The 14772-nt window shown below is 40.9% G+C and overlaps 1 long non-coding RNA gene across 3 annotated transcripts; it reads left to right on the top strand.

Moving 5' to 3' along the window:
• Positions 1 to 6398: 6398 nt before the first annotated feature.
• LOC307126424 lies at positions 6399 to 14366 on the top strand. Of its 3 annotated transcripts, none has more exons than XR_013816488.1 (8): positions 6399 to 6519; positions 7430 to 7522; positions 8715 to 8742; positions 11266 to 11426; positions 11546 to 12484; positions 12650 to 12811; positions 13047 to 13142; positions 13992 to 14366. It is a non-coding gene; the product is annotated as an uncharacterized lncRNA (long non-coding RNA). The 3 variants fall into 3 exon arrangements; XR_013816489.1 differs by having other exon boundaries at positions 12640 to 12811; XR_013816490.1 differs by having other exon boundaries at positions 12623 to 12811.
• Positions 14367 to 14772: the final 406 nt, after the last annotated feature.

The following is a 14772-nucleotide window of genomic DNA, read 5'->3' as shown; positions in this document are numbered from 1 at the left end:
CCTTTCCAAGACTCTTCCCTTACTCAGCCACCTAACATTGTTATGGAGGAGTAAGTCGTCATAAGCAGCATTTACCTGATAAGAGAAAGAAAAAATATATACAAATAAATAAATACATTATCTTTTTGTGTTGCAGAAATATTCATAAAGTGAACACAAACACCTTTGTAAATGCTGTAAATGTAAATGGGTTAAAGTCTGTTGTAAGTAGATTTTGATGACAACCTTTAATAGTTCCAAATGCATATAATTACATTTTATTCACAATTAAAAATGATTAAATAAATAAAAAAACATTTGTGAAATAAGGGTTGACTTATCAGTCAGTTGGGAGATTTTCAGCATTTCCTGCATTAATTATGCCTTAGTTACACATTGATTAAAATAGTTAAAGATGTAAATGCTTTTGCTCTGAAGCCATATTTTTTTATTTGGCCAGTCTCTCTGTCTGTGTGTGTGTGTGTGTGTGTGTGTGTGTGTGTGTGTGTGTGTGTGTGTGTGTGTGTGTGTGTGTGTGTGTGTGTGTGTGTGTGTGTGTGTGTGTGTGTGTGTGTGTGTGTGTGTGTGTTCAACACTTAATAAACCCCTATTGACCCACACACACAAAAACACAGTAGAAGTAAAAAGTCAAATACATTCTCACCTCAGTCAGGAATGCCAGCAGAAGACGGTGCTGAAGGGCAGAGGATGCTCTCAGGTAGTTCACAAGCTTCATAATGGTTTCCATGACGTCTTAATATTCTTTTCCAAGGAGCACCATCAGTAGTGATGGACACAATATGCTTGACATTCCTCTCCTCTAGTGTGACAGAGTGGAGTAAGGCCCAGTATGTCTTCACAGAATGTCCCCTTTGCCTTGCTGAAATATCTGACAAACACACATAGCTGGGCTTGGTCTGTGCTATCTGTTGACTCATCCACCGCAAGTGAAAGGCAGGGTGCATCTTTGATATCATCAGTTAACTGCTTTACTAAGTCATGGGCAAGTACCTCTGTCCTCCTGGTTGAAGTGTCATTGGACAGTGGAATTTTCTTTAATTTCTCTGACATCTCCTGTCTCTCCTTTCCCTCAAACAAAGCATCTGCTATCTCCACTAAACACTCCTTAATTATCTCTGCATCTGTGAATGGCTTCTTGTTTTTGCCTAGTACCCAGGCCACATGGAAAGATGCTTCTGTAGCTCTCTCTTGCTGTGTCACAGCTCTCACAAGCAACTTATTTGTTGATTCATATGAAGACTTTAGCTGTCGTAGTTTTGCTGTCCGTACCTCTGTATTTTGTGGATATTGCCATTCAAAATGACCGTGTTTTGATTCATAATGCCGTTTGACATTTCCACTCTTCACAAGTCCAACTGTCTCGTTACAAATCAAACAGAATGGCTTCGTGCTGGATTGGGGCAAAATGAAGGCATACCTCTCTGTCCAATCATCTTTGAAAACTCTATTTTCGTCGTCAACTTTTCTTTTCTCGGACAATGACATCCTCCACACCCATTCAAACGCTTACTGCGGTGAAGTGTCGTGTCGCGTCGCGCCAACTCGCGCCCAATCACGTCAAAAGTATACACTCACTGGATGTCATGGCAACTGAATCACGGAGGAAAACTTTAAATATCTCGCCTTCGCTTTAATCTCGGACCATCTCCACAAAGACATAAAACACTAAACAAATGATTTTGACATGCGTTTATCAAAGTAGGAAATCCAGCCTTTTAATCCCTTACACACAATTACTGCTGTTGAAATACGAAATGGAGGCGGGTCCGGATTGAATTCCCTCCGGGTCCGGATCCGGACCAGAGTCCGGACTTTGAGAAGTGCTGATGTAGGGTGTAATGAAAGGATGTCGGATGGGGGAGTTTCTGCAAGAGTCTCTAGAGCAGAGAACTGCAAACATTCCCCAACCCACTCCATTGCCAGGGACATACATGGCAATGCCCTTTTTTGTTGTGGCAGATGAAGCTTTTCCTCTGAAACCGTACTTAATGAAGCCTTTTGCCAGGAGAGGGATTTCCAGAGAACATGGAGTCTTCAACTACCGGCTATCCCGTGCCCGCCATATTGTTGAAAATACCTTCGGCATCTTTGCGAACAGATTTAGTTTTTTTTTTAAACCACAATTAATCTAGATCCAAATGTTATGGAGGTTATTGTTATTGCATCATGTGTCCTTCACAACTATTAATGTGATGAATGCGGCAATGATTTTCTATTTGGAATAACTGATCAGGATGGGCAAAAAATCTGGAGACAGGACCCTACCCACGGTCCATGAATGCAAATATGTGGCCAAACAAAACAGGGAAAGGCTGATGGAGTACTTTAACTCAGAGGCAGGAGCTGATAGAAGTCTGAGAGGTGAGCGGTCCATGCCAATGGGCTAAATTGCTGTAAATACTTCTTTGCACCCACACCCAATTCAGCATATTGTACTAAATGAACATCAAGGTTTTGATGTTGAGGGTCTCTTTCTCATGTGCAACTCTAAAAACTCCCTCAGAAACCATTCCTGCCTTGGAGTGTGAAATGCTCCACTACCAGAGGGAGGGGTTCTATTTCCTTTAGCTCCAGACCGCCAGAGGCAGTGCTGAAAGCACTAGTGGAAAACTCCCCGCGCTTGATCGAGAATCGAATTAAAAAGTTGTCGCCTCGTGACGTGCCTTGAACTATAAATAGCCCCTTAGCACGTCACCTTGATCTCATTCTCACTTGTTGAATCGAACGTGACGATATTTTGTGCAGCTTGCTGCTGAAGAGATCTTCAGGATATATCCCGAGTTGTTTCGTCTTGATTACACTGCTCTAGTATACCGATTGTTGGATTTACGCACATCTCGCGGTGCAACACGATCGTGATATACAGATTGAATCACGCAAGAGGCTTCAAACTGCTGGATGCCGGCAAGTTTGAATGCTTCTGTTACTTTATACACTCGGAAGCCCTGGCTGCCTCGGCTGAGAGCGTATATGAGCCTGATCGGAGCGTGAATCAACCGTGTGCCGGTTTTATCAACTTTAGGGTGAGTATTGATTTAACATGGATGCACTTCAATGTTCTACGTGCCCCAACGTAATAGATATAATGGATGGACATCGCCAGTGTCCTACTTGTCTTGGTATGGATCATCTTAGAGAGGCACTGACAGACCCGTGTCCGGAATGCTCCATTATGCCGTCAAGCTCGTCTGGCGGGTCTAGAATCTGCTTCGGATAGTTTGTTACCTTCATCCAGTATAACCACAGCTGATCGTAAGCGTAAGCAAACATCTCAAGGTGAGAAGAAGACTAAGAAAACTAGATCGTCTGATTTAGAACGTAAAGTTGATCAGCTGTGTTCTGCAGTAGAGCTGTTATTGCCACTTCTGTCTAAAGACAGCTCATGACATGACAGATACACAAAGATCAGAGTCACACATCGTTGCATGCAAGCCCTAGCACCTTGGTCACAGCAGCGTTTTCTCCTCACAGGATTTCCATTGGGACCTCCACCTGCTCGCTGTTTTCTCTCTTGATTGGGCAAGAGAGAAAACAGTCTGTGGGCTGGGTGAGAGGAGTCCCTAAGGACGCTGCGAGCTCGATGCAGACAGCGTTTCCTTTGGATGTGCTCGATGGCAGGTAGCGGAGTCCCTGTGATGCGCTGGGCAGTTTTCACCACCCGCTGCAGTGCCTTGCGCTCCGCAACAGAGCAGCTCCCATACCATACTGCGACACAGTTGGTCAGGATGCTTTCTATTGCACAGCGATAGAAGTTCAACAGGATAGCCGAGGAGAGCTGATTCTTCCTCAGTGTCCTCAGGAAGAAAAGGCGCTGGTGAGCCTTCTTGACCAGGCTGGAGGTGTTGGTTTTCCAGGACATGTCCGCCGAGATGTGGATCCCCAGGAACTTGAAACTGGAGACACGCTCAACAGCCATTCCATTGATATGGATGGTGTCGTGTGTGCCTCTTGACTCTTTCCTGAAAAAGTATTATTATTAAAGTATTATTTTTATTATATATATATATATATATATATATATATATATATATATATATATATATATATATATATATATATATATATATCTTTTAAAGTATTATTACTGACTCTTTCCTAGGTGACCATAAGTCTGAGTGGACATCCATGACATGCGGAGTCCCACAAGGGTCAATTCTTGCACCACTCCTATTCAACCTGTACATGCTCCCGCTGAGCCAAATAATGAGAAAGAACCAAATTGCTTACCACAGCTATGCTGACAACACCCAGATCTACTTAGCCCTATCACCTAATGACTACAGCCCCATTGACTCCCTGTGCAAATGCATTGATGAAGTTAACAGTTGGATGTGCCAAAACTGTCTTCAGTTAAACAAAGACAAAACCGAACTTATTGCATTTGGAAACAAAGATGACATTCTCAAGGTGTACACATACCTTGAAGCTAGGGGTAAAACAACTAAAGATCAAGTCAGGTATCTGGGTGTGATTTTGGAGTCAGACCTGAGTTTCAGTAGTCATGTCAAAGCAATAACTAAATCAGCATACTATCATCTCAAAAATATATAAAGAATTAGATGCTTTGTTTCCAGGACCTAGAGAAACTCGTTCATGCTTTTATCACCAGTAGGGTGGACTATTGTAATGGTCTTCTCACCGGCCTTCCCAAAAAGACCATTAGACAACTGCAGCTCATACAGAACGCTGCTGCCAGGATCCTGACCAGAACCAGAAAATATCCATGACCATATCACACCAGTCATCAGGTCTTTACACTGGCTTCCAGTTACATTCAGAATAGATTTTAAAGTATTATTACTGGTATATAAATCACTTAATAGCCTAGGACCTCAATACATTGCAGATATGCTGATCGAATACAAACCCAACATATCACTCAGATCATCAGGATCAAGTCAGTTAGAAATTCCAAGGGTTCACTCAAAGCAAGGTGGCGGCAGTGGCTCAGTGGTTCATGTAGGTTGTCTACAAACTGGAAGGTTGGTGGTTCGATCCCCGGTTCCACCTGACCAAGTGCCAAGGTGTCCATGAGCAAGACACCTAACCCCAGCTGCTCCCGACGAGCTGGATGGCGCCTTGCATGGCTGACACCGCCGTCGGTGTGTGAATGAGTGTATGAGTGGGTGAATGTGAGGCAAATGTAAAGCGCTTTGGATGGCCGTAGGTCTGTTAAAAGCGCTATATAAATGCAGTCCATTTACCATTTACCATCATCGTAAACATAGTCGGTTAGGTCTTTTAAATGAACGTAAACATGGAATTTGCCAGTCACCGCCAGCATTTATGGTCATTTTCACAAGTTTTAATGGCCCACAGAATATCTAAACATGCAATATATCAAAAGAAAGAACAGGCCCACTGTTTTATTCCAGCTTCATACATTATTTTTTTAATCAACACTTGAATGTTGCAAGTTTCATGAAAAAGCAACATTTTGAGCTTAAAGCTGAGAAAATCACGTTTTTGTAAAAGACTAACGTTACGTCCGAACGATGAACAAAACACAGATTTTGAAGATCGAGTCCATCAACACCCCAAAGCTTCACAGTCCTATAATTCGTCATGGGTTGACATTTCATTCAATAACATTAGGCAGTTGTGATTTATATGCTGTTTAATGTTGATGATCGCGTTATTTTACATATGCATCTGCTTACACATGATATTGCACGTTGCTGCTTCTTCGGCTGTGTTGTGTGTTTTGATCAGGAGATTTTGTTCTCGTCCAGGAAATGCGCTACAGCGCCCCCTACACTGTAAACCCGAACGTTCAAATGAATTAAATAGATTAAGTAGTGTCTACTCAAAGTTTTAGAAAAAGTTCTATTAACTTAATTATTTCAAGTTGTTGTAACATGGTCTTCCTTTTGAGTAATTTTAACTAATAATTTTTGATTAAATGGAACTTTCTTGAGAATAAGTAAGCATAATCTAAAAACATAAATTAAATACAACTTAAAATAATTAAGTAATTACATGCCTAGAATGATGAAGTCCTGTTATTTCTATTGTTTCAAAGATATGATTTAAAAATCAACTTAATTTAGCACATGCTAAAATAAAATAAAATCTCAAAGTGCTTAACCAAATAAGTAAAATCCATCATATCAAATAAATTACAACCACAGCCTATTAAAACAATTTAATTGGGGCAAACTGAAATGCGTTAGGTAAGACATTAGTGGAAGACAAAATGTATTTATTTTATTTTATTTTATTTATTTATTGTATTTGTATTGTCAGTTTAATGTAACCTATAAATTTTTTATTCAAGTGTTGAGCAGCTCCAGGGATAATTTTTTATTCCGAATTAATCTGATTCAACATTCGAAGCAGAAGGCGGCGCTAATGCATTGCACATACTACGCTGATTGCTATCCTAACAGCTCTGTGCAAAAAAAACAAAAAAAAACGGAAGTTGACAGTTTGAACGCGGGTGGCAGGAAGCAAGCAACAACAGAAGGCCTGCACAAAGTTACTACCTACGTGGCAGCAGTCAGCATCATTGGACTTACTGTAAGTTTTTAATGTTAATATTTATTGACCTTTACTTATTTTATACATTTGTTGATGTGTTTATCTCAGAGAGCGTATACCTTCACTGGATTATCACGGGAGTCTTGTATTAACATTACCAGACTCACTGAATAATTCGACGACGGATAGATCTAGGAATCACACTCATTCCCCGCTTAAAGGTGGTGTTAGAAAATTAGACGTTAGTTGAACCACTAAGGCCGGCTACACACTGCAAGCGTGGCGTGAGCGTCTCAGCTGCGTGGCGTGTCCGTTTTTATTTCGGCTCCCATTGAAAACCCCACGCAGCTGAGACGCAACAGAAACGCCACGCTCACGCCACGCTTGCAGTGTGTCGCCGGCCTAACAGACACCTCGTATGCAATAGTTCGATGTTTTTGATGATGGAAACTTTCAATAGTGCTCCGCTAAGGTCCATTATCATATTAAAAGAGCATGAACGAGCATAATAGGACCTATTTAACTACAGTTCCTACACTGACACAGCAAGTTCGCGTTCTCTGTAGCTTCTTGGGACGCTCGTTTTAAATTCTGTGAGAGCAGAATGAGACGGAGATTCCTGTTAACTGAACACGAGGGGCCGCCATTTTATGTTGCGTCGGTTTTAAAACAAACGACCTTGCAGGAGGCAAGCTGCTTTTCATGACAAATATTAATAAACTAAAAACCCTTGCCAGTAAGTCTTTAGTTTGTAGAAATTGCATTATTGTTAATTAGCCATGCAGTACATTTCCAGTGCTGCTACTTGTCTTTACAGTAATGTTAATTTAGCTTGATGCCTTTAGTAGCTAGAAACTTTGGTGATCAAATGAAAAGATCATTAACAGGGAAAGTATAAAAATGGAAGTATTTATGATTTGACACTCTTTGAATGCTTTTAATTGTCCAGTTTCAGATCAGGTCATGCATTTGCATCTCTGTTCCAGTTTCAAGAAGTTAATACAGAGTTAAGAAAAAACTGGAGACCTGATAAAGATACCAGGTAATCCAATGCTTGTGAATTATTCTATCAACCACCCCTCCCCCCCTCTAAATACCAACTTAAATCGTTTTTTTTTTCCTCTCAGACAATGTTTTAGTGTGGTGACCTTAAATCAGACGCACTCCCACGTATTCGACTTGCCTGTTTGAACAAAATAAAAAGCTTTTTGCTGTATTTAAGTCAACAATTCATGAATGTGTTCTGTTCATAAATTCCATCTTCCTAATTGATATTTAACCTTTGGGCCTGCCTAGATCATAATTTACTTAACTTTGTATTGTGTGATGTCACGAGAGGCTGTGTCCTGGAGGGGCGCTACATTCCCCTGAGATGGCTGCAACCACAAACAGCTATGGCTCCATCTGCTGGTGGAATCGGGAACTCCACCCCTCAATACACCACATTCCCGCACACCTGGGACTGATCAGAGTCTGATGAGCTGAAGGGCTTTTTAAGGATCAGAGACACAGTTAATGGGTGTGTGAGGTTTGGGAGACAAGCTTCAGGCTGTGGTCTTTGCAGAGGAGGACCAGATCGCTCAAGTATTGTTTCCACGAGGAATACTGAAGGTTGGAAATACTTACCAGACAGTTGAAGGACTTACGGCCAAAATGGCCACGGGCTGCAGCGCTGATTGAAGTAAGGTTGAAAAAGACTGTTTACTTCCCTAAGGGAATCGGGATAATGATTTCACCATCAGAAGAGGCATCGTTTAAGTTTTGACTGTTGAAGATCAACCTGAACCTTAGTTACACTTTTGAATTTCTGTTGATTCCCAAGAACTTTAATAAAATCCTTGGTTATATTTGAACTTTGTGTCCTTGCACTACTTGAACTGTCCTGCTTAGAGCTGTGCAGCCTCTCACGATATCACAATATGTTTGCAGAAAAGAAATGATTGGTCTAAAAATTAGTCCAAAAATTAATTCAAGATTTGTCTTAAACATGTTAAAAACGTATGCTGAAAAAAGTTTAATTATGCTGTTTTACATCTATAGACATTGTATAAAACTGATTGTTTTGAGGAAAACATGTCGTCATTTTAAAGCAGTGTTAGCTGTATTCCATAATCATGTTTTGGTAAGATAATAGTAATTAACTTGTAGTTATATTTATTAAGTATAAGCAATTCTGTTATACATTTAAAAAATGTTGGTGGTCTAAACTGTCATTTTTTTTCTTCGCCTTTTAGGTTGCTGGTTCCAAAATGATCTGGAAGTGTAAGTTGTGCGCAGCTTCTTTCACGTCCAGAATACAGTTATTTAGACACTACAGGCTGCAGCACAGCCACTATTCCAGAATCAGCCCTCTTCCATGCTTGTACACTGATTGCATTTGTACATTTCAGACACTTAATGCACTGAGTACTCATTTGTCAAGATATCATATAGTACAACCTAGCAGTTGTACAGAACCGAGTCAGGGGCCTGTGATATTTAAATGCCCTTTATGCACATTTCAGCAACCCTTTTCTGAATCAGCCGTTTTCAGTCATCTCAGAAAGCATTTGAAAAATCATGAAACTGTGACGTGCCCATATAAGGATTGTAGCTATAAAACAAATGTGTACTCCTCATTCAATTCTCATAAAAGTAGAGAACACCAAGCAGGTGTTGCATCAGACTTTCAAACTGATATTGTTAGTGATATTGTTTGTGAGGATCCCCGTAATATTCAAGCCAGTATTTCTGAGGTAACTAGTGATTTGCATGAAGAATGCCCAGGCGACAGCAGAGAAGAGGGGAGTGGTGATCAGTGTGACACTGGCAGTCTAAGAAATCAACTTAAAAAAAACGTATCTTCATTATTCCTAAAGATGCAGGCTATCCTCCATGTCTCAAACACAGCTACTCAGGAAATAGTAGAACACTTGAATCAGATCTTCTCCTTATCTGAGCCATTGATCAAAGAGGCAGTTAATAACATACTGCAAAGAAATGGTCACAGTATTGCAGAACCTACACTGAGTGAAGTTGTTGCCGCTGTAATGGACTGCAATGTTTTGGCTACATCAACCTCTAAAGGTGCCGAGTTGAGTTCATCCAAGCGCAGAAAAACCTTTATTGAGCACAACTATCCTTATGTAATGCCAGTGGAGTATCAGTTGGAGCAATCTGGACATACCAGCATGTATGTTCCTATCCTTTAAATGATTCAAGAGTTGTTTAAAAACACAGACATTCTTAACAAGATTACTGAAACAAATACCACATATGGTCAATATGTTTCATGCTCCAATGGCTCTCATTTAATTGAAAATGAGTTACTGTCAACAGGGGATCTCATCCTACCACTCCAGCTATATACTGATGATCTTGAAATTTGCAATCCGCTTGGCACATCACGCAAAATTCTCAAAGTTTGCGCTGTATATTGGGTCCTTGCTAATGTGCCACCAAAATACAGATCAGCATTACATGCTATACAGCTAGTAATACTGGTAAAAGTGACAGATGTCAGTAAGTATGCATATGCAGCTGTACTTGCTCCATTGCTGCGTGATGTTCATACTCTGGAAAAAGATGGTGTCTTCATCGAAAGAGTTGGTCAGAATGTCAGAGAAACTGTCTTTTGTGTTTCTGCTGACAATTTGGCTGCTCATGGATTAGGTGGCTTTGTAGAGTCATTTAGAGCAGGTCATGTTTGCAGATTCTGTACAGGCTCAGTTGAAGAGTTTCAAGTAACTGAAGTCAGAGAGAGAAAGTTTCCTCAGAGAACCAAAGCCAGCCATGACCTACATGTGCAAACTGTTCAAGAAAGTGACAATTTGAGCAGCCACTTTGGTGTTAAAGGTGGCTGTGTCTTGCGTGAGTCCCTGAATTACTTCCATACAGTCACAGGGTTTCCTCCGGATATACTCCACGATCTTTTGGAAGGTATCGTTCCCATGGAGCTTTCTCTTTGTCTTAAAGAGATGATCCGGCTGAAGTACTTCACTTTGGAGTATTTGAACAGCAAGATTACATCTTTCCCATATCAACACACTGATAAAGTGGATAGACCTCAGCCACTTCCCAAAAAGTTTCTTTCTCAAGGAACGATTGGAGGAAATGGGCATGAAAATGCCACTCTGCTCCGACTTCTTCCATTGCTTGTTGGCAGTGTTGTACGAGAGGGTGATGAAGCATGGGAAGTTTTGATGGAGCTGAAAGAGGTGGTAGAGTCAGCATTGTGCCCATCATTTATTGATGAAACCTTAGACTATTTTGTGTGCAAAATCAGTGATCATAGACAGGCACTGCTAGAGGTTTTCCCTGAGATTAGGCTCCGTCCTAAACATCATGTGGAGCATTATCCTGCTCTAGTCAAGTGCTTCGGGCCCCTGCTGCACGTTTGGACCATGCGGTTTGAGGCCAAGCACCGCTTTTTCAAAAGAGTGGTGCATGATGCTCAAAACTTCAAAAATATTTTGAAGACAATGGCAACTAGACACCAACACATAATGGCATATCATCTTGCTGCACCATCATTTTTCAAGCCAAAAATTCAGGCATCCAGGGTTGACTCTGTTCTGGTTTCATCTCTACCAGAGGTTGCTCAAGTACACATTAAAGATCAAACAACTAGTGACACAATCTACAATACATCAAATGTGTCCATTGATGGCACAGACTATGTCTGTGGAATGTTTCTGTCTGTAGGAGTAGGTGGTGGACTGTCTAAATTTAGCAAAATAGAACAGATCTTCCTTGTGAATCACAATGTATCTTTTCTGTGTTGTGATTATGACTCCTGGTATGTAGAACATCTACGGTCCTATGAGCTGTCAACTGCAGACACAAGACTGTCGATCCACCTGCATTCTGGTCTGAACGATACAGCCCCTCTCTCAGCATACAAGATAGACGGCTTGCTGCTGCTGACCCCCAAGCGGTTCATTCAAGTGAGACAGAACTGAGTTCAGGTAATAATGAATGGTTCTTTTATTTATCAGTTGTGTCTTTTTTCACTCTCTTTGGAATTAAGCAATTTATAAGCTGTAAATGGTACTCTTTAACAACCTGATTTTTCTCTTTTCATTAGCACAATGGCAGCTGCATCCCCAGAACCAATGATTCTTCGTGTTGTTGATCCAGACCAGGCTAGAAAATTAAAACTCAGTTCACGACCAGCCTCTGTTGATGCACTGATCAACATTATAAAACAACAGCTGGAAATTGACCTTGACTTCGATTTGCTTTACGAAGATCCAGACTTTGACGGGAAACTTACTTCCCTTGCAGACATTGATGAATTGCCAAAAAAAGCTGTTGTGCACATCTCACTTTCACAAGACTCCAGCTCCATTGCATCTACAGTTCTACTTTCAGATGTCTCATCTCCAGAGCGTCTCAGCAGGTGGCCTCCAGGTCCTTTTCCATTACCCACATTTTCATTTGATGTTGAACTGAAACTTAGACATGGAAATGCAGAATATGAGAAGAACAACACACAACTTAAGTTGACAAGATACCTAAAGCATGACATTTTAGAAAAACTTGCATCTGCTATATATGGGTTTAAGGCTTACCCAAGTGATAAAGAGATCACAATGGCTGCTGAGGCTCTTGTAACCAAACATCCCTGCTTAAGGGAAGCAGGATCTGAGACTGGCTGGAATGGGTGGAAAAAAGATGGGCAACTATAGGAACAAGATGAGACAGGCTGGATGTCAGGAGGTCACTGTTAATGCTGGAAAGAGAAGTAGAAGTAATCCTGAAAATGATACATTCCAACATTAAAAGACCCAAGCGAGCAGAATTAAACTTCCTACCCAACTTTCCCCAAGGAAAGGATCCTTCAAGCCTTGCGCAGTTGAGGCAGACCATTGTTGAGGAAGTCAAGAAGACTGAGAAGAACCTGCCCCTCATTAGAAAGATGATGGAGACCACATTTCCCATATGCCGACAGACCATAGTGATGTCCTGCCCACCAGTGAACAAGCTCATGGACCTCTGGCCTGCTCTCAAAATAGAGTCTGAGGTAATATGGTTCAGCTCTCTTTTAAAGTGAAAATTGTGACTCTTACTCATTTGGCTGCTATTTTCTGCTTTATAAATGTGCTAGATTCTTCCAATTTAACTATTTATTTTTAATCAATGTTGCTGTATTGTCCTCCAGCTGTTATTTCAATGTAGTTGTATGCAGAGTTCCAGCGGATTACGACTCCATCCAAACCTTCCCAACACATTCTATGCTGAGCTTGACCTCCATCTTCCTCGACTGATGACCTTATTCAGACAAAAGGCATCAAAAACTGGGAAGATATCAGATGATCTGGCTGAAATTTTAAAAATCCACGATGAATAGGTAAATAAATCTATTACACATTTCATAGGTTGAACCAGTGGAACATTGAACAGGTTCAATGATTCAAACAAGCTTTGTGAATTTTGCAATTAGTCCAATTTGTGTTTGCCATTTGTCTGATTGCATTAAATATGTGAACATGTTATTTGTGGACATATGTCCTGATTGGACTGTTTAAAATCTGCTTTTTTCAGTAAGCTCTTCAGTATATACAATTCTGTTTTTATCTAAATAGGAAAACCATGACATCCACACCATGCACACTACTGTTCTCCATGCCCTTCCTGTGTATCTGCGCGAGGATGTTTCAAGATTTTTCAGAACCTGCACAGTGAGTCTCCTTAAGTCACTAACATATTCTACTGTGTATTATGTAAACAGTACATCCAAATACTAACATGCTTTAGGACTTGCCTTTGTTTAATCTACCCATACAGTTTTTGTGTATGGTCTTGTTTTCTTTCTCCTCACTAAAACTGAACTGTATTGGCGTTTTATGTAAGACATTTAATTTAGCTTTAGCTTGGTTTCAGTCTATCTAACACCACTTAGATTCTCTGATAATGTGGCTGATTCATGTGTGCAGTAGGGGTTGAACCGACTAGTCGACCTTAATGCAATGCCGTGACGCTTTAAGCTTGACGTTGATCATGTGACACTACTGTATAATTGTCACCATCAAGTGCGTGGAAATGCTTCACTAAATAGCTTGTAAAAATTTCACTTGGAAAGTAAGTCTGTCCTGAAGTACAACAAAAGTACAAGTGCAATGCACACTTATCTGAAAAGGCATCCGCTAATGTTAAGTGAGGAATGCAAATCATCTTGACAGCAGTCAGTTTACCCTTCACAGGGAGTTTGATTGACAGGCGATCTGACCAATCATAATCTGCCATTTCTGTTCGACAAAGCAGTCAGGAGAGTTAGTAAATTAACGTTGAAGGATTTGAACTTGAATACCGGTGTGTACTGACATCTTTCCGCAGATAAAACGACACTCCTTCTTATGTTCATTCATGTTTATTTGATGCTATAAATTAACTAGAAGGAAGAGATGATCCGTTCACGAGCAGCTTTAACTGAGGCTCTACAGCGATCTGTCAGATACATTAAAGAGCCACAAAATCTGCTACAATGGCGAATAACTCGGATGTGTGTCTAATGTTACCTTTGAGTGCAGGTGAGGACACGTTCGAGCTGCATTCGGTGCAGTTGGAGTTGGAGTCGTTGGAGAAGCAGATTCGCGGCCTACTAGACAGACAAGCCATGCTGAGAGAGCGACGAACAGCGCTTGAAACATCACGTGCCGATGCTCTCAAGTCAGTGGATAGTAACTGTGGCGAGGTGGACGAGCGAGAGACATGGGAGGAGCGAGCGAGAACGGTGTGCGTGATTGAGAATGAACGTCACCTGCGAGGCACACCAGTCTCGAGTCCTCTCATGAGGGAGCACGGAGACATAAAAGGACGAGCGACTCAAATGAAGGACGAGAGAGGACCAGGCCTGGATTTTAATTTGGGTTTTATTTATGTTCTTTTTGATTAAAGTATGTTGTATTGTTCGCCGGTTCCCGCCTCCTTCTTCCCGGGTTTCGGAAGAAGGAGGCGGGAACCGGCGAACAATACTCCAGGGCGTTACACACCACCACCATATGACTAATAAGTCAAAGTCCAAATCACAGTCTTTGCTGTCCTAACTTAATTGACATAAGTACCAATGTAGAACATTATATAGAAACTGTGTCTATTCCTCGTTTAGTGAGGTCAAACATTAAATCTACTGTAGGATCTAGGAAAAATCTCAATATTAGTGAACAAAAACAATTTCTAAAACTAGGTCTTCTAAACATTAGATCACTCACACCTAAGGCGGTTATTGTAAATGAAATGGTCACAGATAATAGTTTCGATGTACTTTGCCTTACTGAAACCTGGCTTAAGCCAAATGATTATTTCGGTCTT

The sequence above is a fragment of the Gobio gobio genome (genome assembly GCF_949357685.1).
Source record: "Gobio gobio genome assembly, chromosome: 5".
In the NCBI taxonomy this organism is placed as follows: Eukaryota; Metazoa; Chordata; class Actinopteri; order Cypriniformes; family Gobionidae; genus Gobio; species Gobio gobio.
This window is presented reverse-complemented; position numbering and strand designations above follow the sequence as displayed.